This window comes from Schistocerca serialis, chromosome 7 (genome assembly GCF_023864345.2).
Source record: "Schistocerca serialis cubense isolate TAMUIC-IGC-003099 chromosome 7, iqSchSeri2.2, whole genome shotgun sequence".
Taxonomy (NCBI): domain Eukaryota; kingdom Metazoa; phylum Arthropoda; class Insecta; order Orthoptera; family Acrididae; genus Schistocerca; species Schistocerca serialis.
Genome location: NC_064644.1, coordinates 573,617,225 through 573,644,951, shown reverse-complemented (window position 1 = coordinate 573,644,951; position 27,727 = coordinate 573,617,225). Strand labels below are relative to the sequence as shown.

The window sequence follows — 27,727 nt, the reverse complement described above, 5'->3', positions numbered from 1 at the left end:
TTGGCGGCAGCAGCAGGAAGCCCTAAGGCGAGAGGGTCTGCGTGGCAGCGCGTGTATAGTCTGAGTCTGGGCTGAGGGGAGGGGGGGAGGAGGTACGGCAGATGCGGCGCTGGTCACCAGTCACCAGTCCAGCCCGTGTCTACCAAGTGTTGCCGGAATATGTCAAGTCAAGGAAATCAGCCATTCACATGATATGAGTTACTCTCGCAACATCAGTGCCTCTATGATCTGAAAGAAAACCAAAGTACAAGGACACTTTGTTTCAAAATAACGTATGGGAAGAAATTGGCGCAAAATTAAAATTATTTTTCCAGTTAATTGCAGCTATTTTAACAAAAAATTTGACCAAATTTATAAAAAAATGAAGAAAATTATTCACATGTCCTACTTCACATTGTTCTTTTATTTATGACAATATAAACGGAAAAAGACAAGCAGTACATTAAAAAATGAACCGTGTAAACAAAACAAGCCAAAAATATTAGAAATTATAACGTTAACTGCTCATACCTAAACGTCTGTATTGCCAGGGTACGGAAGTGAAGTAAACCTGCTTTTTATATAGTTGGGTTCGCTGATGGAAATTTACTCTGCTACGTAGTGTGGTATATCATTACGTGTATTTAAATTGGGATTTTATTACGGAAGATATCTCGGATCGCCATCTGAATTGCTCTAACATGTAATCACCCTGAACATTCGAATGAAAAACAAAAATTATTTGACAGGCCCCAAAGGAGAACAAATTAATCGAGTCTGATATACCTTGATTAATTCTGTAGGTGAATCACCTTGGGGAATGTCCTTAATATATTAAAAATCATATACGTGTGAGCTAAGCTGGGCTGGAACAGCCTCTATAGGGAATTAGAGATTAAATCTTAAAAATGGAAGCAGAAGAACAAACGTATATTTAATAGAAAAACCTTAATCTTCCATGTAGTATTCACACTAAATATTTCCAGTACAACTGACTGAAGAAAACATAAGTTAATAGCATCGGAAGTGCCGTGGAAAAGATGGGATACACAAGCACACATTCAGACTAAGCACTCATCACAGAGAAAGAAGTTGTTCAATAACTTAATAAAAGAAACAAGATTTAAATTGGGTTAGAGAGAAATTAGCCTCGATGGTCGAATATTTTAACAGAAAATTATCCCCAAATGAAAACATTACGCTAGATTGCAATTAAGAACAATGAACAAGAACTGCGTCCTGTGAAGAATTCTTCCAAAAGGTAGGACACACCGAAAATCGCTCGTGACTACGCGACTACCCACTACAAAGAAATCGATGAAATGTTAAAAACATTCACGACAAGAAAGATCATGAAATCAAACAATAAAGTATGAGAATTTATTCAAGCAGCAAACTGATTCCTTTGCTGCTACAGAATATTGAAGCGCAATCTCGAGAACAAATACGTGGTAACGGTTACCACCAAGCAGAACCAGAAACTCACTGAGATCTGCTGAAAACACAGTAGCCTTTTTTTAACATTCCCGCCGAATATCAAGACCAAACGTACTGCTCATAATCAGTTACACGATTTATTCAGGACTCTAGTTACGCTCGTACATCCACGTGGCCTAGTGCAGCACAATCACAAAGTTATAAAGCGCAACGAAAACACTGCTAAAAATTACATAAATCCTGAAATTATTGCCAATTCCTGCCTATGCAAGGTGCCTGGAGTTTTTATATAATAGCTGAAACCTTCTAAGAAATGAATGAAGATCTCAGTTAAGCTGAAACTTACACATTCACAAAATTGCAACACCAGTGACTGAAACTACACGTTGCCGCTTTGACGATTCGCAGCGCAGTGGCGCTGCTCGATACCCACCCACACTCCCTACCGCTGACCTGGAGTCGTCGCGCAAAACATACGCACTTCCTACGCATGCCAACGTAACAAAAGCAACCAATCATCGTTCACCGTTCTCTCTCTGACCGAGAAGTGTTCTCCTTTGTTGTACGCAGAAGTTGGCTAAGCTGTTCCTACATTCAGGGACACTTTCACCAAGTCCAAAGACATACAAACACTCCAGCGGACGACAAACACTCTAGCAAGCAGACAACCAGAGGGATGAAACAAAGAAATACATGATGATTGCTTTTCTGTATCATATTAAACTCATTATATGTCTCTAGCTAATGTGCAAAATGATTTACTTATGACATACAATTCAGATACGGTAATTTCGTACTGACATATTACTGTGGCTGTCAGATACGTCACCCAGCTGATCATCTTGCTTTCGGTTTGAATTAATAGGAGCACCGACACGTAAGCGATGCTGCTCAGGAACGTAAAAGTGGGTATCAACCCCGAAAGTCAACGAAACGAGTTACATAGTGACGCTTCAACTTCCGTCTAACATTGAAACCTGCCGGTTCTGAAGTCACTTCGAGGTGTCGAGGCAACGAAGGTATCTCATTCTGGAAACATCCCCAGGCTGTGGCTAAGCCATGTCTCCGCAGTATGCTTTCTTTCAGGAGTGCTAATTCTGCAAGGTTCACAGGAGAGCTTCTGTAAAGTTTGGAAGGTAGGAGACGAGATACTGGCAGAAGTAAAGCTGTGAGGACCGGCTGTGAGTCGTGGTTCGGTAGCTCAGATGGTAGAGCACTTGCCCGCGAAAGGCAAAGGTCCCGAGTTCGAGTCTCGGTCGGGCACACAGTTTTAATCTGCCAGGAAGTTTCAAGGTATCGGTTGTTCCCGTGCATCATACGGTTCCCCATTCGTTTTTAAGTAGGTGTCTGTCAACATATTATCCAAACAACAAGCTGTTATAACTTGTGTGTCACACGTAGCCACTTTAACTGTAATTGATTGGCAGAGTAGTCTAAAAACTTGCGTCGGAAGTGCAAAAGTGTATTCTGAGACTCTTCTGGCCAGCCACAGTCTGTAATTGAAAATTCTCTATTGTAAATTCTGGCGTGCTTCGATTTTTGAGTGCGGTTGCATTATGTGTTTGGCACGACGGTTCACCTAAGTAAGTTGCCTATTTCCGATTTGTGTAAGATTCCCTGTCTCCTTCTTTTCGACATGATCCAATGTCTATCTTTACGACCAAATACTCAAACTGGTTGTAATAAAGGGAACTATACTTAAATACACAAAACATCCTTACATGTGTTACCTATAGCACCGATACAGTGTATAAGGGTACAGTACCCTTACGTAGTATCGATTATGCACTATGCGGAGATCATACATGGTTTAAGCAAAGACTGCAGTACAGTCAACAATGTGCGAGTGGGTAAGCAGTAGTCGAGTGTTGGAGTCCGTGGGTGGAAGTTACAACTGCAGTAGAGGATGTACCAACCTCTACGAGGACGTAGCACGCAGCGCGACTGTCGCCTGTTCCAGCGCTGCGCTAGCCTGTCAGGTTGGCGAGCTGTGTGGAACGCGGAACCATGGGATGCTGACGTCGGCGGCCAGCTGATCAACAACAACAACAACAAGCTTCACGGCGCGGGAGTCGCTGTTATGACGCTGTTACTACAATTCCACCAATTCGCAGAGACAACGAGTCTACAGTCCCCGGCGGCTTCGATGCCACAGCCCTATAATTCATCGAAAGCTACGAATATCTGTGTTGTGCGTCGCATCATATAGGGAAGTGAAAAAGCAGAGTAAACAGTGAAAGTGTTATTGTTATTGTGGTGGGGAAACACGGAAGCGTCCGATCCCACCCTTCTGCTTTGACCCATGACGTCACAAATATGGCGGAAACAAAAAACAAACACACACACACACACACACACACACACACACACACACACACACTTTCCACAAGAAGCCTAATGACACTAACGGGACAAGCGCGGGAAATGGGGTGTTTTGGGTGGGGGGCAAACTAAATATAAATAAATTTAGACGCCTTGCGTAGCTACAACGTGTAAGTGAAGACAGCCATGCATGAATACCCACCCACCTCCCCAGGGGTCGAAACCCCTGCAACCCATAGAAGATAAAGATGCTTCAGTAGCTGTTTAGTGTTTTTTGTCTTTAAAAAAAAAAAAATCTCACGGGATAGAACGAACAGATCAGAAAGATAAATATAATAAACTAAAACAGAAATTCGAGGAAACATAATTAAAATAAGTAATAAGTGTTTTTAAATTTAAAAAAAAAATCTCACGAGATAGAACGAACAGATCAGAAAAGTAAATAAAATAAGATAAAACGGAACTGGAGACAGCCACACTCAAACCAAACTCCGCGCCGTCATGACGTCACACACGACAACACCCTTACGTCACGGGTCAAAGCCGACGCGTTGGATCGGACGCTTCTGTCGACCCGTGGTGATATATCCCCGGCGGCATCGATGCCACAGCCCAGTGTGTAGTGAACCAGCGTGCTTGCGTGTGATTTACGACTCAACATATAGGCAGGAATCTAAAGCAGAGTAATTAGATATGAAATGCTACGTAAAAAAAAGGTGTTTCCAAGGTGATTATTTGTTTATGAATTACTTTCTAAGGTATGTGCCTTCTGTCAAACTTCTTGTATTACTAACTCTGTAAACTATGTGCCATAAATATAGCAGTACCGCATTTTCAAAATATGGTGCCACTTGGAGTGTTAATTTACGTGGGGTAGTAACAGAATATTTTCCTGTGAATATTGTGTAGTAGTTAGAGTTGTCTGTTTATTATTTTGTTTATTTTTTGATCACATTCATTCAGTTAGGCCTATTTCTATTCATTCAATACAGTGAGTATCTGATCATTAGTATTTCATTCATTACAAAAAAATATTCATGAGCAAGCTAATAGACACATTCGTGTATCCCAGTTAGCCATACTAATTATTTGGGACGTTACAACATTGTGTTTCATGTTGCTACGCAAATTCAATGACATTATGCAGTGTGCACAAGCATTTTCGATTAACCTGACTTATCTTGTTGGTAATTAGGGAGTGATTTAATGATATAATTTGACTAATGTACTGTGATTAAGTGATAGTTGAATTTCTTAAACACCATTTTCCTTACACAAATGAGAATTACTCTTAATGACTTGAGGTTCTCCATTAATAAGCAAATAGTTTTGACTAAATAATGTAATTTTACATTTTTTTCTTTTTTGTCTTTCTATATGTTTTTGTACTTTAATATTCAAATCTAATACCACTATTACATTTTTTCATATTAAAGTATTATTTTGGTGGGGATATATAAGGGTACAGTACCCTTACATAGTATCGATTATGCGCTATGCAGAGATCATACATGGTCTGAGCAAAGACTGCAGTGCAGTTAACAATGTGCGAGTGGGTAAGCAGTGGTCGAGTGTTGGAGTCCGTGGGAGGAAGTCGGGTGTGAGAGGCTAGAGAGAGAGGTTGCTCAGTAGCGAGGCCGGAGATGAGTGGCAGAATGGCACACATTGTTTGATGTCATAAATGTTTATAAATTGAGTGATTTAATTAATAAATTCCAGCATTTAAGAGAGGAGATGTTATCACTTAGTAGTTTTCACAATGTTAAAATATAACTTCACCTACAGCGTATGCGAATAATATGGTTTGGTGCGAAACTGGGGGAGGTTACAAGTGGGAAAACTGCTATTTGTTCGCAAATTCCTTTGCTTGCTCGAAAAGTTTCTCTGTTAGGGAAACTGTCACGCAGATCGGAGAAAGTCTGATGAAAAGTGCAGACAGAACTTCTTCCTTAGTTCTACTGATGTCTGTAGGTTGGGCTGTAGTGTATTGCACGCAAAGATTGATGAATCCATAGCTAGTTTGCCAACTAATAATGTAGTGTAACCAACGAAAGGTAAAGTTCCACATGAGTATATAACAACGGATATGATCGTCCTCGATCAATCCGAACGTAGCAACACCAAGAGTCTGTCGTGATTTGGATCGTGACGCACGACGTGACGTAGATGGTGACGTAATGACTGGTGCACTACTACGCCGTAGCGTTGGGTACCAGGGAGAGTGCTGGCGGCTTCTGGCCGGCGTTGCGGAGCGACTGGGCCTGCCGCAGGGCCGGCAGTGCTCCAACAGGTGGGGGACCGGCGAGAAGCAGAGACTGCGACTGGCTGCTGGAGCTTTTCTTTTTTATTATTTCAGTTCCCCTCAACGGGGGCCTGGGGCAGCGGATAAAAACCACTGATCACCAAAAGACTACATAAACTGTTTTTAAAAACGGTTAAAATACCGGGTGATCAAAAAGTCAGTATAAATTTGAGAACTGAATAAATCACGGAATAATGTAGATAGAGAGGTACAAATTGACACACATGCTTGGAATTACATGAGTTTTTATTAGAACCAAAAAAATACAAACGTTCAAAAAATGTCCGACAGATGGCGCTTCATCTGATCAGAATAGCAATAATTGGCATAACAAAGTAAGACGAAGCAAAGATGATGTTCTTTACAGGAAATGCTCAATATGTCCACCATCATTCCTCAACAATAGCTGTAGCCGACGAATAATGTTGTGAACAGCACTGTAAAGCATGCCTGGAGTTATCGTGATGCACTGGCGTCGGATGTTGTCTTTCAGCATCCCTAGAGATGTCGGTCGATCACGATACACTTGCGACTTCAGGTAACCCCAAAGCCAATAATCGCACGGACTGAGGTCTGGAGACCTGGGAGGCCAAGCGTCACGAAAGTGGCGGCTGAGCACACGATCATCACCAATCGACGCGCGCAAGAGATCTTTCACGCGTCTTGCAATATGGGGTGGAGCGCCATCCTGCATAAACATCGTACGTTCCAGCAGGTGTTTAACAGCCAGGCTGGGGATGATGCGATTCTGTTACATAACGGCGTACCTCTGACCCGTCACGGTAGCAGTTACAAAACCAGAATCACGCGTTTCCTCGAAGAAGAAAGGCCTGATAACGGTAGATGTGGTAAATCCAACCCATACCGTGACTTTCTCGTCGTGCAATGGAGTTTACCGAGCGAGGTGGCGCAGTGGTTAGCACACTGGACTCGCATTCGGGAGGACGACGGTTCAATCCCGTCTCCAGCCATCCTGATTTAGGTTTTCCGTGATTTCCCTAAATCGTTTCAGGCAAATGCCGGGATGGTTCCTTCGAAAGGGCACGGCCGATTTCCTTCCCAATCCTTCCCTAACCCGAGCTTGCGCTCCGTCTCTAATGACTTCGTTGTCGACAGGACGTTAAACACTAACCACCACCACCACCACCACTACCAATGGAGTTTCCACGGCAGTTCTACGATTTTCGGTAGCCCAAATTCTGCAGTTGTAGGCGTTGACAGACCCTCGGAGCGTGAAATGAGCTTCGTCGGTCCACAATACGTTACTCAACCGATCGTCATCTTCCGCCATCTTTTGAAACGCCCACACCGCAAATGCCCTCCGCTTCACTAAATCGCCAGGTAACAGTTCATGATGCCGATGGATTTTGCACGGATAGCATCGGAGGGTACACTTAAGTGCCAACCAAACAGTAGTGAATGGAATGCCGGTGCGACGTGCGACTGCACGAGCGCTGACTTCCCCGTGCATAGACGAACCCGCTACAGTCTCCATTTCTTCCTGAATTGTCTCAGCAGCATTACTCCTTGTGCTCGGTCGGCCACTATGGGGTCTATCGTCTAAACAACCCGTGGCTTCGAACTTTGAAATCATTCTCGCCACAGCTGCATTTGTCAACGGACCTTTACTCGTTCGAATCCCCTTCCTATGGTGATAGGATCGTAACGCTGAACTAGCACATTCCCCATTCTGATAATACAGGTTCACTAAAAGCGCCTTTTCAGGTAACGTCAACATGCTGCGACTGCTGGCGCATCTGATTCTCTCTCTCATTACAGCTCCTTTTATACACGATTGTCATGCGCAGTCACTGACGTTTTGCTGTCCAGCGCCATCTGTCGGACATTTTGTCAACTTTGTTTTTTTTTTTTTTTTTTTTTTGTTCTAACAAAACCCCATGTCATTCCAAGCATGTGTGTGAATTTTTACTTGTCTATCTACATTGTTCCGTGGTTTATTAAGTTTTCAAATTTACACTGACTTTTTGATCACCCAATATATGAAAGGTGACAATAACAAATGATTTTATAAGAAAAAATACATAGGTGGACGATACAGACGACTTTTGCATGAAAACATGTGACAATAAACAAGGATTTTGTAAAATATGGTTTTTAAAACTCGCTTGACGATTCTATATTACAGCTAAAATAGTCACTGATGAATGGTGCAATGGTGTAATGGTGATGCTAAGCTACACATGAAAAACTTATCATGGTGAAGCTGCGATGATGAGTATGGGGTCCTGTAGAACTGTGCGTCAGCACGATAGATGGAGACGGGAGGAGAAAATGGGAAGATGGTGTGAGGTGGAGTGTTGTGATTAGGGACGGGAAGAGGGTATATTTCGGGACGGATTGGTTATTAGTGGATGGTAAGTTGAGTGCTGAGATTGGGTTTTGCGACTGATGAATCCGGCGCGAAAGTGTTCTATGAAGAGAAGGTGTGGAAAGAGGATGAGGTGGTACAGGATACGAGTTGAGGAAGGTAGGCGGATGCGGAGTGCGAGGCGTAAGTGTACGTCTTTCCAGGATTTCAAGGGACATAGAATTTAGACCTGGCTGAGATTCAGGAAACAGTGACGTAGGTTACTGTGGGGCGGATGAAGGAATAGAGGTGAGGACAATGGTAGAAGGATGTAGACTTCACGTTCAGCCTTTTAGTAGTTTTCGTAGTTTTTGTGGGTTTCTGGCTTTGTGTTGGAGGGTGAGAATATGTACGTTCCTTGTTAGTTTTCTGTCGAGAGTTAGTCCTAAGTACTTTACTGTTTTAGTCAGAGGGTAGGTCGTGGAGGGAGAGATGCAAATTTGCTGGACCGAAACCCAAGTCAGTGTGACCAAAGATGGTGACTTAGCTTTTATGTGGGTTTAATTGAAGTTTCCACGTAATGCACCAGTCGATTAGGGGATTCAGGTGGTTTTGGAGGGAGGTATGGAAGAATTGGAGGGTGTGATGAGTGGCTGGATAGGCGGTATCGTCAGCATATTACAGCAAGTGCGTTAGGAGTGGCTTGTAAAGGATGAGGTGAAAGGACAGAGCCTTGAGGCACAACCTCTGTGGAGTGAAAGATACACAGGCAGACATGGTTGATTGTGACATATGTAGGACGGTGCTAAAGGAAGGATGCTGTTAGGCGGGCATAGTGAACTATGAGCGCATAGGTATATAGCTTGAAGAGCAGTCCCGAATGGGATACATGCTCGAATGATTTTTGAATATCAATGGGGATAAATGTGACGGTTCCGTTCCTACAGTTGATGGGAGATCGGGTGGGTAAGGTAAAGAAGTTGGTTGCCGATGCAAGAGTTGGGACGAAGCCACATTGGAGCTTGGGAATGGGTAGGTGGGTTGCAAGGTGCTGATTGACTCGATGGATAGCAATAGTTCCAAAGATTTCGCTGAAAACTGATGTGAGGGTGATAGGCCGATGCGATGAGGTCTGCGAGAATGCTTTATCAGTTTACAGGAAGGGAAGGACTTTGGGCACTTTCCACTGTTCTGCGTCACAGTCTGTGTACAGGTCGATGCGATGAGGTCTGCGAGAATGCTTTATCAGTTTACAGGAAGGGAAGGACTTTGGGCACTTTCCACTGTTATGTGTCACAGTCTGTGTACAGGACGACATTGCAAAGGGTGGCAAGGGTTTCATGATAGGCTCTGGGACAGTATTTAAAGTGCCGTAGGAAATTGTATTGTCACTGGGTGCAGTGTATTGTTTTTAGCAAGTCTTTGTGCAATCCCGTGAGCTGCTATTGGCATGTTTAGTCCTGTTCGTGGAGTGCTGTGTAAGTACTGGAAGTTTGGTGCGCGAGACGCGACAGTTGTGTTGGCACGATACTACACACAAGGATCCATCGCCTAATCAAAGTTGGAATCATGTAGGATGGTAAATGTGTCTTCTAGGTAGGATGCGAAGTGGTTGGCAATTGTGTGGTTGTCTGGAAGTGATCTGTTATGTAGGATGGGATATGTGGGAGTGCAGTTTGTGGACAGTCTATGGAACGATTTCCAATACATTGTAGAGTTATATTGTAAGAGGTCTATGATTAAGGAATTTGTTGCTAGCACACTCGAGCAGATGTAATTTTGATGGATTGCTCACGCGCTGTCTGCGATATGTAAGCTGTAAGAGAATCTCAGACCAGAGAGCAGTGTTGTATGCAGTACGAACTGTAGCAGTAGGAGTTTGTAGTAGCGAGCAGTCGTGTGTATCGTGTTGGCTGGGCCGGTCGAGGGGAGCGATGGCGGAGCCTGAGCGATATAATGTAAGGTAAAAGCAGCCTCGCGCATATGTAGTATTGTTATATCAAGTCCCATGTAAATGCTTACAAAAATCTCTTAATAATAATCTTTTTTATAAAAAATAACTTTCGACAATCATTCATCTCAATTTAAAGAATTTACTAATTTCTCCAATCCATGGTCATCCCGATCATTGCAAAGAAATATCAGTTGTTCTTTTTATTCATGACAAATCTATCGGCCAGCATTGCATTGAGCTGTGCCAGAAAATTTCTTATAGGAGCAGATATATATGCGTTATCCGGCGGCTTCATTGAAGTAAGAATTTTCATTTTTTTTTTATTCAGAATGATCTTTCAGGACCATGACGCAGCGCTGCTGACGTCCAAAATTTACCAGTTTAAATTCACAGTTAATTATTGAAAGGTTATAAGTGAGTCACATTTTTAGTATTCCTAGGTTACACATAATAAACTGTTGGAAGGTCACGCTGAATGTGAATGAAATAAATAATTGTATTGTTTTTACTGTTGGGAGGTAACGGAATTTTTTTGTGGGGAGGTTACACTTGTCGACAACTGGCCAGGATCGTATTTTCTTTGTGAATTTCTGAGAAGTATTCATATATGTGCTCTTATTTACACTATTGTTAAATATAGTTTGCATCTGGCGCAACGCATTTACTGATTTTTCACTCTTTCTTTCACAGATCATCGGCAATTTCTTCCTCTTTCTTGTCACTGTATTTGTTCCATTTTTGCTTTGTCTTTGTTTGATTTTGTGCTTATCGTTGACTTTTGAAAATTCCGCGAAAAACTGCCAACAGTACATCGCGATGCGCAATGAGTGAAAAAGCCGACTTGAATAATTTGACTGATAATACTAGCGACTCTCAGTGTCTTAACGATAATCGCTCAATTACAGACAATCAGTGTGTACCGACCACCAGTAATGATTCTAATCTAAATGATGAGCAAACAAATTCAATTATGTCCACAGTAAATTTAACGACTATTGATGACGCGGCACTTTCCGATAAAATGAACGCTGCCCAGTTTGACACATCTGATTTGCAAAATTTACACAGTGAACAGATAAACGTTTCTACCGAAGATGAACAATATACACAAAACACGCCAAATTTATTTGATTCCGATGTAGTGACCAACAGTGCACATCCGATTGGCAAACCTTTTTGTGAATCAGACAATGGCCAAATGGTTACACAAAACGTGACACATGCAGATACACCATCACACAGCACAGAGAATACAGCAGCTAATTTTGGCTTGGATCAAGTTATGGCATTGTTGCTACAATTTAATGAAAATCTCAAACAACAAATTAATGAAAATAATGAAAATCTCAAACAACAATTTAATGAAAATCTCAGATTAATGAAAAACTTGACACCTCTACTGAACAGCTTACTGAACAGATCACAGCCGTTGCCGAACAATGTAACGAAACTAAAAAACAGTTACGTGAGGAAATTAAGGCTAGTGCTAGGAATAGTAGTGAAAGAATTAAATCCGTTGCACAAGAAATATGTAACACACATACAGCCACAACAAAATTACTTAGAGATGAAATTAGTGCAGTTGTTAAACAATGTTCAGAAAACGCAACACAGTTACGTGACGAGTTTAAATTAATGTCAGCAGAACTTTCACGCACACTGGATGCGAAAGTTGACAAGAAATTCGAACACAGAACAGCCAAATTGAAGAACGTTTTAATCACCACCTACAGAACAGTGAAACGCGTTACCGTAAATTTATACAGGAACAGAATAAAGTAAAGAAACAAGTCATGGAAACAATTACTGTACAGAGACAGGAAGATAAGCGTAAGTTATTTACGAAAGCAAAAAACGCGTTACCGTAAATTTATACAGGAACAGAATAAAGTAAAGAAACAAGTCATGGAAACAATTACTGTACAGAGACAGGAAGATAAGCGTAAGTTATTTACGAAAGCAAAAATATACGTAGACAACAACATTGCTACAGTATCAGACGAAATCAATACTATCAAACAATTGAACACTGAATTGCATGGTGAACTATCCGATCTAAAAACAAAAACAAATACTAATATTCAGCCTTTCGAAAATAAATATACAGTAGAGTTTCAGACAATGACCCAACAGACTTGAACAATTAGAATTAATACAGGATCCCGATGCCATTAAAGCAGACGTTAAGAAATTAAACAAAACCACACGTAAAATGCAGAAACAAATTAATGCTTGTGACACTAAAAACGACGATCAGGTAAAAGCACTGACTGAAAAATTTGATGAATTGGCCAGTCGTATTGACCTTACCGAAAATAACAATGACACCAAATCAGACGATACGTCACCAGTTTCGTTCAATCAAACACCCGAATTCCAAAACTTACAGCAGACAATCAGTGAGATAGGTTCGTCCAATAATTCATTACGTAGAAAATTATCTTTACACCAAGAAGTGACAGAAATGAAAAATGTTTCAGCCTCTAACACGTCACAGCATACGCCACATTCCGAACATTTCTCACACTCACACAGCCAGTATAATTTAGGTAATTTACAGAGAATATGTGACTCAGATACCGAACAGTCACAGACAAACAGATTATCATACAATCCTGAACCTGCTCAGTCATGTAGAGACGATAATTTTGATTATAAGCATTTTTTATACGTGAGGAAATTTAAGGTACTTGATAATGACAGAACACAGATTCACCCTTTGGACTGGATACACCAATTTGCTTCCGCATTTCCACCATCTTGGCCTGTAATGCAGAAACTAAAATTTATTTGCAGCGCGTTAGTGACCTCAGGGGATTCATTACACTTCGGTGAATACGTGCCGTAGCATGCACAGGGCGCCGAGCCGTAGTAGTGCTATTTCGTCTTTAGTTTTCTGCACTGCTGCCTTCTCTTTTACTATCCTTCATATCTATCGAAACAGCTCTTCAACTATCGATCTATCTAGGATTAGGAATGAGAAAAGGAAACCTGATACGACAAGTTTTACCGAAGTGACAGTTTTCATTAGACACTCCCGAAATGGCAAGAAATACCAGCATAATTTTAATAAGAGACAAAATTTTAATTACAGAATCATCAAAATTTTCAGCAACAGCATTTTGGTAACAATAGAGGCATTTCTCTATAACAGCAACGTCAACTAAACTTCGCCGCCTACACGTATAGCGTCGGCTCCACCAAATAGTAACGCAAAGCAGCAAGGAAATCACTACGTACAGAAAACACATCATTTCAATTCCTATCGCAATGCGCCGTATAGCAAAGGTCTATCATGACAGACGTAAAACTAATTAGCACAGTTTTCATCGTACATTTAATAACAGTCGGTCTTACCAGCAGCAGAGTCATCCACAACAACAGATTATTATGAATGAATCAGACAGTCGGTATCCCGAACCTAATATGTCAGGACGAAGTAACAGAACAGTACAAATAGTCGAGATGCCACAGCATCCTCCCGCAAATGACAGTACGTCAGATAGAATTTGACTACATACAGTACAGACTGCATGTTCCAGCAACGTAAGCAATACTTTTGATACACAGACTCTTGTTCACGAAAATGTTATTACTTTTGACGACATCCGAGACACACTTTTGCATGAAAAAACCAGTTATTCAAAAAACCATTTCTCACCCTGTCATTGAAGTAAAGATTGGATCATCCACATTTTCAGCAGTAGTCGATTCTGGATCATCTATGTCAGTTATAAATGAAGGAACTTTCAACGAATGTAACAAAGAGAATACTTATCCTGCTCTACCATTAGGCAAAACTAAAGTAAAAGGAGCAGTATCTGGTAAAGGAGTAGATGTAAAATTGCAGACACACTTATCATTTTGTATTGCAGGTCATACATTCCACTCAAATTTTTGGATTGTTCCCTTATTGACAACGTTATTTTAGGTACGAATTTTTTGGTACAACATGACGCAATTATTGACTTTTAAAATTCCTGTTTACTGTTAAAGGATGAAAAAGTACAACTGGCATCAAAATTTCAGCACGCTTTATCTGCAGATGAACAGGCAATTAATCGAACAGAGGTCATTTCTACATCGCGTAACACAAACTGTCATTCCACATTGTTCACAGATACGTACGTACACCACTACAATACACCAGATGAAGCCGACTATGACATTAGGCAAATGATTTTTGAGAAAGTAAAACAGAGCAGCGCAAATACAGATGACGAATGTAGTCAACTACGCAATATTCTTTTACAGCAAGTTCCACTGTTTGACAACTTCGTCGTCATTACGAGACATGGCACAAGAGTAGAGCACAGACAACGTATGGAAAGAAATTAAACACCTTTGCCAAGATAGGAATAATGTTACCATTAGAAACCATTACACTGTACGCAATAACATTCTGTTTCTCCGCTCTCACCCCAACACCAACAACTGGTTATTATGTATTCCTGACGAGCTTGTTAACAAATTAACTTGGTATACTCATTTAAGTTACGCACAAAATGGAGCCAGAAAATGTTTTCTTATACTGAGACAGAACTGTTATTTTGCCAACATGGCGAAACGTATTCGACGAGTTTTAGTGTCATGTAAAATCTGCCAGAAAGCTAAATCAGACACGACTTCACATATTCCTCCGTCACATCCCATTGTATCCGTTAAATTGAGACTCATGGCCGCTGTAGACATTTTTGGTCCAATTCCCAGAACTAATAGAAGTTTTTGCTACATCTTTGTCGCTGTTGAACTCACTTCGAAATTTGTTACCTTCACTCCGTTACGCAAAGCTACTGCTAAATCTATTTCGAATGCATTTGTAAAACATTTTTTATTTCATGTAGGACATGTATTGAAAATAATTTCCGACAATAGGCCACAATTTCGATCTGGTATATGGACACGTATGTTACGAGCAAGAAACATTTCTCCGATCTATATATCCAGGTATCACGCTTCTTCGAACCCTTCTGAACGACTGATGAAATAAATTGGTAAACTGTGTAGAATATACTGCCATAAAAGACATATTGATTGGGAATCACACATACTCTCATTGCAGGATGTAATTAACTCCATACCAAATGAATCTACTATGCTATCTCCGACTGTTATATTGAAAAAATGTTGAACCACCAAACAAAATTAAAGAATTAGTCTTTTCCTACATCTCATCAACTACACCACCATGAAATAATTGACATTGCGCTCAACACAACATCAAACGTGCCACAGAGCGCCGGAGAAGACAGCAAAAACAGGTTTGTACACGCCGTGACTTTCACATTGGACAGAGGATATTAGTACGCACACATTATTTGTCCAACAGAGGAAAAAGTAGACGTAGTAAATCTGAGCTTCTATACACAGGTCCGTATAGAATTCGCAGCATTTCTCACCCCAATGTATACACGTCGAAACTTTGAGAACCAGAAAAAGCAAGGGCAATCACCATATTTCCAATATTAAACACTTTATTGAATGAGCATACTTTACAATTTATCACACCGTAATGCCATTTCCTGATATTTATATGACCACTTATGCAATTATATCTATGTGACTACTTACTGATGATGATCGTATTTTTTCTTGGCAAGTGCCCGGCAAGGTTAGCAGGTCGCTTTTCTTGCCGTTATATAACAGACCGTGCACATTTTCCATTTTTTTGTGTATGTATGATGATTTTCCTATCGTAAGTAGAATTTTTCTCTGTATGCACTATGATATCTTTAAGATGTAACAAACACCAGTTGGCTTTGATATTTTCCTTATGATATCTCATTATCTTGATTATTCTACATTTCTTGCTACTACACTATGATACTGTGTGTACATTTTCGTGCTTGAAAATTGTCTATGGTTGTAACTTAATATGTTTTCTGTAATGATATGCTGTATGCTTAGCCATATCACTAGAAACAAGTTTACATTTAATGGGTATATGATTTCAATGCAAGATATTAATCCTTATTCATTATTTTCAGAAAGCAATACCATGTAAAATAAATAAATTATACAACCACAATGGTTTAATATGAAATGGAAATTTCACCATCGGAATGAACGAAAGAAAATGCAATACCTTGTCATGAGGAGTAAATGGATCAGAATTAACAAGCATTAACAAGAATATACTATACACACTGTATAATAGCAGTCTTAACTAATTATTTTTCTTTCAGAATATGAGGCGATTGATGCAGGCTGTTAGACAGAACTACACATGTTAATTTTAGTGATGAAATATGCTAGAAGTAAGAAACTCTATACTATGAATAGATGTATGAAGTAAATGGTAATATGAATAATGAAGTGTCTATTTTTTTGCAGATGATGATAAATGATGATGAATAGTTATATGAAGAATATGGTAATACGAATAATGAAGTTTTTCTTTGCAGATGATAATGATGAGGTTTATATATTTTGTATTAGTTAGGAGATGCTATGTAGTTGTTTAAGTATTTGTTGCAGTTCCTTTTGACAGCATGTCTTATGTCACATAGTATAATGACTGAATGCTTTGGGAAAGACAGCTAGACTACATACATATTAAGTACACCTTTCATTACCTGTTAACTTGAAGTTTACTACTTTTCAGCACAATATACATTTATTCTTTCAGGTCAATAATCCATTTTGTATTTTTTTTCCCAGGAGAAGCTTTTCATGATATTAGTTTGCTTTAAGCAGTTAGTTATTAAAAATGTTCTAGTACTGGCATTTTTTACCCAGTTGTGTGTATCATTTATGAATGTGATCACATATACTGTACTTGTTTCATAACCTTGCTACAGCTGACTCATGACGAATGATGTTATTAATCTTTATTTCCAGCAATAAGTCAAAAACAAATATTTTCATGCCCCAGCAATTAACTTTCGATCCCAACGCAATGCATTGCTAGCACAAAAAAAATTACTACCAGTCCCAACCATTACCAGTATACAACTAAATAATGTGACCAGTTTAAGATATATTTGTAATCCTAAATATAAAGCAAATTTTTCTGATGTATTGATTCCATTATGTCTATGTATTATTGGACTACAGACCTTGAGTAATAGTTCCAATGTCTTCCATTTTAAATATGTCTTATGTCACTTGCATGATATCATATATAAACACTAACAGCTTGATGCTACATGCAATAACTCTTGTTTTGAATGATGACTTCTGAGTAATACTGAATGATGTTTTGTAATAATGCATAAATGCTATGCCAATGATTACTGTAATGAGATGACTTACGAATGATATTTTGTAACATTGCATAAATGAATGCCAATAATTACTGTAATGAGATGACTTATGCATAAATGCTATGCCAATGATAACCGTAATGAGTTGACTTATGAATGATGTTTTGTAACACTGCATAAATGAATGCCAATAATTAGTGTAATGACATGACTTATGCATAAATGCTATGCCAATGATTACTGTAATGAGATGACTTATGAATGATGTGTTGTAACAGTGCATAAATGAATGCCAATTCAGATCGATTGATACGCTAATGTAATTCTGAATGATGACTAGCATAAAACTTAATGTCCTTCACCTTCTGACCTAATTACCACCAATTACTGCAATATCCGTATGCCCTGTCCATCCTCATGATAATGGAGCACTATATTTGGTTTTTGCACTAATTCTACGTTGATGTAAGAGTATGGATTCTACAAGAATGTGGAGTTGACATATCAATCTGTCCACCACCTTGAACGATGGAGATGTTGTTATGGTTCTACTGTTTGGTATACCTAATGTACTACCAAAATGATAACATACAATATCAATGCAACATTTCAGTGTCTTTGCTACACTGATGAATACTTCAGGGAAGAGAACTTCAGATTTCTCACTTGGTGTTGTGCTTCTGTAGAAAGATATGGACTTTCAGTGCAGCTACGTGCAACCCACTGTGCTACAACCATGATGCTATCCTTCCCATTCCTTTCCTAGTTCTTGTAAAATGGTAAAGACTTACACAGTGTGTTTAAATTCTTGTAAATCGATAAAGACATATACAGTGCGTGTGCACTTTATTTCACTGCTTCATATGTCTAATTCATGTAAAAATGCTAAAGAGTTTTACAGTGTGTGTGCACTTATTTCATTTCTTAATGTATTTAGCTATCGTAAAAAATGCTAAAGACTTTTATTGTGTGTATGCACTTTATTTCACTTCTTAATGTATTCAGTTCTTGTACAAAATACTAAAACATTTTACAGTCCGTGTGCACTTTACTTCATTTCTTAATGTATTCAGTTCTTGTAAAAAATGCTAAAGACTTATACAGTGTGTGTGCACTTTATGTCATTTGTTAAAATATTTTGTACTCATTGCGTATACACTTTGTCATTTCTTAATATGTTCTGTACTCAGTGGGTGTGCACTCTATTTCATTTCTTAATATGTTCTGCACTTATCAATAATGTATGTACTCTGTGACTGTAGACTCAGTAATTAATTAGATTATAGAAAAATTTGTTGCTCATGGCAAGTCCAATTGACTCACCATCGCTGCCAAATTTTTGCCCCCCCCCCCCCCCCACCCAGTGGAGGGTTATGTAAGAGGTCCATGATTAAGGAATTTGTTGCTAGCACACTCGAACAGATGTAATTTTTATGGACTGCTCACACGCTGTCTGCGACATGTAAGCTGTAAGGGAATCTCAGACCAGAGAGCAGTGTTGCATGCAGTACGAACTGTAGCAGTAGGAGTTTGTAGTAGCGAGCAGTCGTGAGTATGAAGTTGGCTGGGCCAGTCGTGGGGAGCGATGGCGGAGCCTGAGCGATATAATGTAAGGTAAAAGCAGCCTCGCGCATATGTAGTATTGTTATATCAAGTCCCATGTAAATGATTAAAAAAATCTCTTAATGATAATCTTTTTTATAAAAATTAACTTTCGACAATCATTCATCTCAATTTAAAGAATTTACTAATTTTTTCCAATCCATGGTCATTCCGATTATTGCAAAGAAGAATCGTTGTTCTTTTTATGCATGACAAATCTATCGGCCAGCATTGCATTGAGCTGTGCCCGAAAATTTCTTATATGAGCAGATATATATGCGTTATCCAGCGACTTCATTGAGGTAAGAATTTTCATTTTTTTTATTCGGAATGATCTTTCAGGGCCATGACACAGCGCTGTTGACGTCAAAAATTTACCAGTTTAAATTCACAGTCAATTATTGAAAGGTTCTAAGTGAGTCACATTTTTAGTATTCCTTGGTTACGGAATAATAAACTGTTGGAAGGTTACGCTGAATGTGAATGAAATAAATAATTATATTGTTTTTAGTGTTGGGAGGTTACGGATTTTTTTTTGTGGGGAGGTTACAATATGAGTTCATGTCCTGTGCCAGTCCCGACGTCGTTTGCCTTGTAAGTAACTGCGAACATGTCTCTTGAGCTTAGTTAGTGTATGAGTGTGTCCTGGTCACATGTATGAGGGAATTCTCTGTATGCACCATGGGATTCTTGGAGCAGGGCAAGAGCATATGGAGGAAGAGTAGAACAGTCGTAGTAGAGATTTCAGAGTGTTTTATGGTGGGAAATGGCATCTGACGTGTTGTGTTGTAGGAAGTCAGCCGCACTTTGGATATCGTCAGGATTTTTCAGGTTAGCTCATGGCTTACGATTATGGAATGAATTTGGGCATTATACGCATTCCAGTCTACACGGGAATGATCCTGGACATGTTGTGGTGGATGATTACGAGTGGTGTAGGTTAGGTTTGGTACACCGCATGAGATGAGGACGGACGATCACTTCCAGTTGGTTCTGCGACTTCTAATGGAGTGCGCCTCAAGAGGTTACAGGAGACAACAATATCATCGGGTGTTGTACCTGTATCAGTACAGGTGTGGCCATTGAGGATGATAAACTGACGCTACCGCATTGCGCGCAGGAGTGAATGTTAAGGTCGGATGTAATTATGTATGCGGTAAAGGTTCGGTGTACATTGGTCAGGAAAACGTAAAGGATGCAATGGTTAGGGCGGATGAAGATAGTGGTAACGGTTAATGAGAGTTTTGGGAGAAAGACCATGAGGATGAGGTGTTCAGTTAGGAGCGGTTGGGGAGTAGAGAGGGTATTTAGGAGATGGGCGATGGCTTCTCCGCTGCTGGCAACAGGATGGCGTTATCAGTGCGATGTAGGAAGTAAGGAGACATGTCTATCGAATGGTGGGGTTGGAGAAAGGTTTCGTTGAGAAGGAGGACATGGATTTCGTGTTCTAGGAGGTTATGGATGAGGAGATGTTTATTGGAACGGAAGGAACGGATATTTTGGTAGAGGATGTTGTATGTGTGCTGCACCATTTTCAGTAAAACAAGGAGGAGTCTGAGAGGTAGTTTAGACCAGTGTTTCGGGATTATCTAAATTGAAATGGGCTTGATTGTGGGAATATGTGACGTAGATATTGAGATGGAAGGTGGTGCGGGTGGCGAGGATTATTTGTTGTAGGATGTAACGTCTTTCAAAAGGATGTATGTTTTGCAGCATTAATGTTATGAAACGGATTATATTTGCGGTCGTGGGTGGAGGATGGGGGAGAGTTGCTTGTGTGAAGTGGTTGATCAACTGTGCGTATGGGGAAGGCGAGTTCAGGCTTTTGGGGAAGGGTTTGTATTTGCATTTTTGGGAGCAGGTGTTCGCACGTGTTGCAGCCAGGTGGAGAGTTTTGGTTCGACCATTATTTTTGATGGTGGTTTTGCATGAAATGAGGACAGGTGTGTGGGTTCCTGCAATGTTCCGTCAGATGGTTACTATGTTGTGAATTGAGACAAGAAATAATTATCTGGAACTCAAGGGTAAATTATCTATGCAGTTGTTCCATTAATTACTTTTACTTTTGCAATGAAATACAATTGAATAATCTGAAATGCTGTATAGACATAGTATATTCAACTGGAGCGTGGGGACTCCAGAGAAAACCGTACTGTCACAGATTAAGAAAGAGTTACGAGTAGTCTTTGAATAAAATAGTTATATCTCTGAGCTAAGCTCTTCTTATTGTGGTTACTGAGCCCAGGTAGACGTCACAGTCTGTCAGTCGTGAGTTGTCAGTTAGTGCAGCAGTACGGAGATAGGAGGCAATGTCGCCTAGTGTATGAATGATTGCAACTGTGGTTCTGTTTTGAAGTTAATATTAAAAGTGTGTACTTCAGTGAAGTGAAATAATAAGTGACTTACAGAAGAGAAAAATGTGTATCAGAAATTCTTTCAAGTTGTTTCCCAAAAGACCCTTACAGAAAAAGAATTCTGCAACAAGGAAATGGAGTCCATATAACTGTACGGGGGCCGAACTCCCACCCAGGATGCGACAAATAATTCACACGTCATCGTCTCTTAGAATAAGAGATAGAACGTGTTGCCACAACATACTAGCGAAACGTATAACAATAGACAACAAATTTGTCCAAAAGAAACCTCTGTAGGAAGCTGGTTTCATTACACTGTGACTGGGAACTAACTGATGGTACTGTACACTTCCAGTTCAACACATTTAAATACACACATATACTCTCATTTGTATAATTAAATAACATTTCCTAATTACTCATTTTTTTATAATTCTATTACATTTTTGTTAGATCCTTCTACAATTGGAGGCATCGCTGACGTCTATATACTCATGTAGTGGCACGGCATGGTTCTAGAGCGTGCATATTATTGCAAATGAATACTCTGTGTTTAGTAAGTGTGCCAGTGATGTGGGGTGATTCTGAAAACACTGATACTGATAAGTACTGATAAGCGATCTCCATTACCAGTTTGAATGCAGACTTCCTTGTGCACAGAGATTCCTGGTTGCATGTTGAGTTCACCATCGACCTCTTCATCGGTGTACTCTAAGTTGATCTTTTTTATCAGTGCTGTGAATGTGGGACGGGATGGGGGGGGGGGGGGGGGGGGAGCGGCGGCGTGGAGATTGGGGTTGTTTAAGCGGAGCGTTTTTAAGGCTTGTAATGGTAGCATTTCCTCCAGACGAGCAGGTACTTCGAAGGAGGATTGAATGGGAATGAGGTTCATTAGTTTAATGATGATGGAATTTCCCCTATGCATGAGATGCTGGATTTGCATTGCTGGTATGTAGCGCTGAATATGAGTTAGAAGTGTCTTGGGACTGAGAAATTTACTGTCACATCTGCTTAGCAAAAAGGAGAAGAAATGTATTAGCTGTCGCTTTTCTGGGATGATTTCGAACCGCAAGTCTTCAGTATATGGAAGATTAGCTGGGTCCTGTAAGCTTAACCCTAACGATCACTGGTACTCGGCCTTTTGTTAGTTTTGGCGATAGCTTTTGTGATGATTTGGGGTAGGGATTTTTACCTGCCGGTGTCAGTGTAACTGGCTACAAATATCACTTCTCATTAGTGTTTTCCACGAAAAGAGCTTGAAATCACGGAATTCCATTATACTAAATGAAACTACTGGTATGAGGTCCAGCATTATGTCATTGGTTTTTTGCGGAAAAAAGCCTTCTAGTTAGTAAGTTCTGTATTACAGCGACAAAAGATTCACTTCTACGAAGTGTGGCCACCAGGTTTATAAAACCACATTACTGGATTTATTCGTCAGTGTGAGACCCAAACGAGGTTGGCTTTATAGGTGTGCAATATAATTATCGTGCACCCTGTCTTTAACGTATGATCCCTAAACAAATTATCCCACAGAGCCCTATAAAAGAAATATAATACATACAGGAATTACGACCATTTGTACCAACGAGATGTCACAGTTATAATCTAAGAAGATAACGATAAAAAGACCATCAGACACTTAATTTGAATCCGATATTGGCTGATTTGCTGTTTGTTATCGAGTACAGTGGTGTAGATAGGATGTTTTCTAAGCTCTAACGAGATATATGAACTGGGCGAGACGTTCATTCGTGGTAAAATCTTAACGCCTAACATTATACACCTAATAATATTACAGTAAAAAGTAAAAATAGGGTGTGTTTTTGCTAACTGAACAATGCATTTTTGTTTGTAAGACTACATGGGTAACTACAGTCTGGAACCGCGCGACCGCTACGGTCGCAGGTTCGAATCCTGCCTCGGGCATGGATGTGTGTGATGTCCTTAGGTTAGTTAGGTTTAAGTAGTTCTAAGTTCTAGGAGACTGATGACCTCAGATGTTAAGTCCCATAGTGCTCAGAGCCACTACATGAGTAAATCCACTAGCTCACAGACATGGTATCAAAATAAAGTTAGAACGTTTTTATTCATAGAGGCTCGACAGATGACACGACAGTAACTTTGTCAAAACTGCCTCTGTCGATTACAGATGCCATGGCTAGTGTGTGGGCGCTGCTCATACATCGCTGCTTCCTGATGCCCTAACCGCAGGTGGGGACAGGGATTTTTCGGCCGTTAACTGGATGGAACCACAGGTGTGTGATTCCCCTCAGTTATCTGGGACTAGCGGGAGGGTGATGGGCATAGCTGTCACGTTGTGTTGCAGGTGTGGGCTTCCACGACTCTGAATCGTCGACAGAAACACACGGCACCCCTTCATAAATATGGCGGAAGTTGTACTGTTATCAGATATGTGCAGCCTATTTTTGCAGCAGTCATTATGCGCGTTTGCTCGCAATTTGAATCACGTTAGTGGTAGCTTAATTGTTCTTTGGGAAAAATGCTTACCGATAACGGTGCTTTGTCGCCAAGGTCGCATTTTTAATCGTGTGTCGAATAGGCATCGTGGCCTCTGTGGGTCTATGCCTTTGTCGCGGGAAGAGATTATTTTTCTGCACACTGGACATAGCTCTGACACGTTTGTTTGCAGCAAGGTGACATATAATTCGAATTGTTTCTGCATCTATTTACGAGTCTTATAGAGACGTGGCGGGATGTACAGGTCTTTATATCCTGCATGGGAGCCACGGCGGATCTCGTCCACAGTCACTGTTCTTGCAGGATTATATTTGCGAGTCTCACCACCACATCATCACATACGGCAGTGTTCTGGCTGTCCAGCCTGTGTCTTTGGAATTCTATGAACCAGTCGAAATTACGACAATAGCTGTGTCCGTACTCGGGTTTTCTTGTCGTTAATACACGAGATATATTCACATAAAGTAACAACAGTGAAGAGTTTATTTGGTTTCGATATTGTGATTTTAGTTACGTTCCATCATTCCACCAGGGAATGTAGTCTGGCTGAAAATGGGATCGCCCTTGGTAGTTTTCAAAGCATTGGGGGGGGGGGGGGAGTGGTGTTCCTGATTGGTTCAGGGAGAAGGGGTAGATGGAAGGGAAATGCTTTGTGCTTAAACTGTTAGCAACTTTCATCCGCGAAAGCGTCCACTGATATCCTCTAGTGAGCCTATAGATATCTCCGAGTTACACCTGGTTTGCCTAGGTGGCATGCTACCTCTCTGAATGACTGTCTTTTGCGCCATCCGTCAGATTGGACACGCATACATCGTAAAAAATTTCTCTACCATGCCTGCCAGAGATGGTCTGGCGTAGAGCTGACCAGAGATGTGGAGCTTTCTTGTTCGCTACCTTGGGTTCTCTGAAGCCGCTAGCTCGAGGAGTTCCATAGCGTATCGGTATTATCCAGTGAATGAATGGGGGGTGGGGGGTAGTTCCTCGTAATCTAGGGGCGTATTTGTAACAGCCTTTGAAATTTCCGCCGACATCTTGGAGTCTATTTGCCGTTATTACCACAGCCTGCAGATCCCTCGGCAGCAGTGTCAGCCTCCTGGATGGAGATGATTACATCTTTTATAATGCATCTTTCTCAGCAATTGCTGAGTTTGGTGGTGTTGTGCCTGCGATCATATTTCAAGAATCCAAGAATCGGTGTTTGTGGTTACATCCAACACATCAGTCTGGGGCGGGTGGGTTCTACCCCTGCAGGTGACATGGTTTTCCGTGTGTATGGTTTCAGTTCACCCCCATGAACCATGGACCTTGCCGTTGGTGGGGAGGCTTGCGTGCCTCAGCGATACAGATAGCCGTACCGTAGGTGCAACCACAACGGAGGGGTATCTGTTGAGAGGCCAGACAAACGTGTGGTTCCTGAAGAGGGGCAGCAGCCTTTTCAGTAGTTGCAAGGGCAACAGTCTGGATGATTGACTGATCTGGCCTTGTAACAATAACCAAAACGGCCTTGCTGTGCTGGTACTGCGAACGGCTGAAAGCAAGGGGAAACTACAACCGTAATTTTTCCCGAGGGCATGCAGCTTTACTGTATGATTACATGATGATGGCGTCCTCTTGGATAAAATATTCCGGAGGTAAAATAGTCCCCCATTCGGATCTCCGGGCGGGGACTACTCAAGAGGATGTCGTTATCAGGAGAAAGAAAACTGGCGTTCTACGGATCGGAGCGTGGAACGTCAGATCCCTTAATCGGGCAGGTAGGTTAGAAAATTTAAAAAGGGAAATGGATAGGTTGAAGTTAGATATAGTGGGAATTAGTGAAGTTCGGTGGCAGGAGGAACAAGACTTCTGGTCAGGTGACTACAGGGTTATAAACACAAAATCAAATAGGGGTAATGCAGGAGTAGGTTTAATAATGAATAGGAAAATAGGAATGCGGGTAAGCTACTACAAACAGCATAGTGAACGCATTATTGTGGCCAAGATAGATACGAAGCCCACGTCTACTACAGTAGTACAAGTTTATATGCCAACTAGCTCTGCAGATGACGAAGAAATTGAAGAAATGTATGATGAAATAAAAGAAATTATTCAGATTGTGAAGGGAGACGAAAATTTAATAGTCATGGGTGACTGGAATTCGAGTGTGGGAAAAGGGAGAGAAGGAAACATAGTAGGTGAATATGGATTGGGGGACAGAAATGAAAGAGGAAGCCGCCTGGTCGAATTTTGCACAGAGCACAACATAATCATAACTAACACTTGGTTTAAGAATCATGAAAGAAGGTTGTACACATGGAAGAACCCTGGAGATACTAAAAGGTATCAGATAGATTATATAATGGTAAGACAGAGATTTAGGAACCAGGTTTTAAATTGTAAGACATTTCCAGGGGCAGATGTGGACTCTGACCACAATCTATTGGTTATGACCTGTAGATTAAAACTGAAGAAACTGCAAAAAGATGGAAATTTAAGGAGATGGGACCTGGATAAACTAAAAGAACCAGAGGTTGTACAGAGATTCAGGGAGAGCATAAGGGAGCAATTGACAGGAATGGGGGAAATAAATACAGCAGAAGAAGAATGGGTAGCTTTGAGGGATGAAGTAGTGAAGGCAGCAGAGGATCAAGTAGGTAAAAAGACGAGGGCTAGTAGAAATCCTTGGGTAACAGAAGAAATATTGAATTTAATTGATGAAAGGAGAAAATATAAAAATGCAGTAAGTGAAACAGGCAAAAAGGAATACAAACGTCTCAAAAATGAGATCGACAGGAAGTGCAAAATGGCTAAGCAGGGATGGCTAGAGGACAAATGTAAGGATGTAGAGGCCTATCTCACTAGGGGTGAGATAGATACCGCCTACAGGAAAATTAAAGAGACCTTTGGAGATAAGAGAACGACTTGTATGAATATCAAGAGCTCAGATGGAAACCCAGTTCTAAGCAAAGAAGGGAAAGCAGAAAGGTGGAAGGAGTATATAGAGGGTCTATACAAGGGCGATGTACTTGAGGACAATATTATGGAAATGGAAGAGGATGTAGATGAAGATGAAGTGGGAGATATGATACTGCGTGAAGAGTTTGACAGAGCACTGAAAGACCTGAGTCGAAACAAGGCCCCCGGAGTAGACAATATTCCATTGGAACTACTGACGGCCGTGGGAGAGCCAGTCCTGACAAAACTCTACCATTTGGTGAGCAAGATGTATGAAACAGGCGAAATACCCTCAGACTTCAAGAAGAATATAATAATTCCAATCCCAAAGAAAGCAGGTGTTGACAGATGTGAAAATTACCGAACTGTCAGCTTAATAAGTCACAGCTGCAAAATACTAACACGAATTCTTTACAGACGAATGGAAAAACTAGTAGAAGCCAACCTCGGGGGAGATCAGTTTGGATTCCGTAGAAACACTGGAACACGTGAGGCAATACTGACCTTACGACTTATCTTAGAAGAAAGATTAAGGAAAGGCAAACCTACGTTTCTAGCATTTGTAGACTTAGAGAAAGCTTTTGACAATGTTGACTGGAATACTCTCTTTCAAATTCTAAAGGTGGCATGGGTAAAATACAGGGAGCGAAAGGCTATTTACAATTTGTACAGAAACCAGATGGCAGTTATAAGAGTCGAGGGACATGAAAGGGAAGCAGTGGTTGGGAAGGGAGTAAGACAGGGTTGTAGCCTCTCCCCGATGTTGTTCAATCTGTATATTGAGCAAGCAGTAAAGGAAACAAAAGAAAAATTCGGAGTAGGTATTAAAATTCATGGAGAAGAAATAAA

At 40.6% G+C, this 27,727-nt stretch overlaps 1 protein-coding gene across 1 annotated transcript in view; it reads right to left on the bottom strand.

The window, feature by feature from the left end:
* Positions 1 to 27,727, bottom strand: part of LOC126413258 (ras-specific guanine nucleotide-releasing factor 2-like) — a 1,992,910-nt gene that overhangs the window by 1,040,501 nt on the left and 924,682 nt on the right. The gene's annotated exons all lie outside the window — the stretch shown is intronic.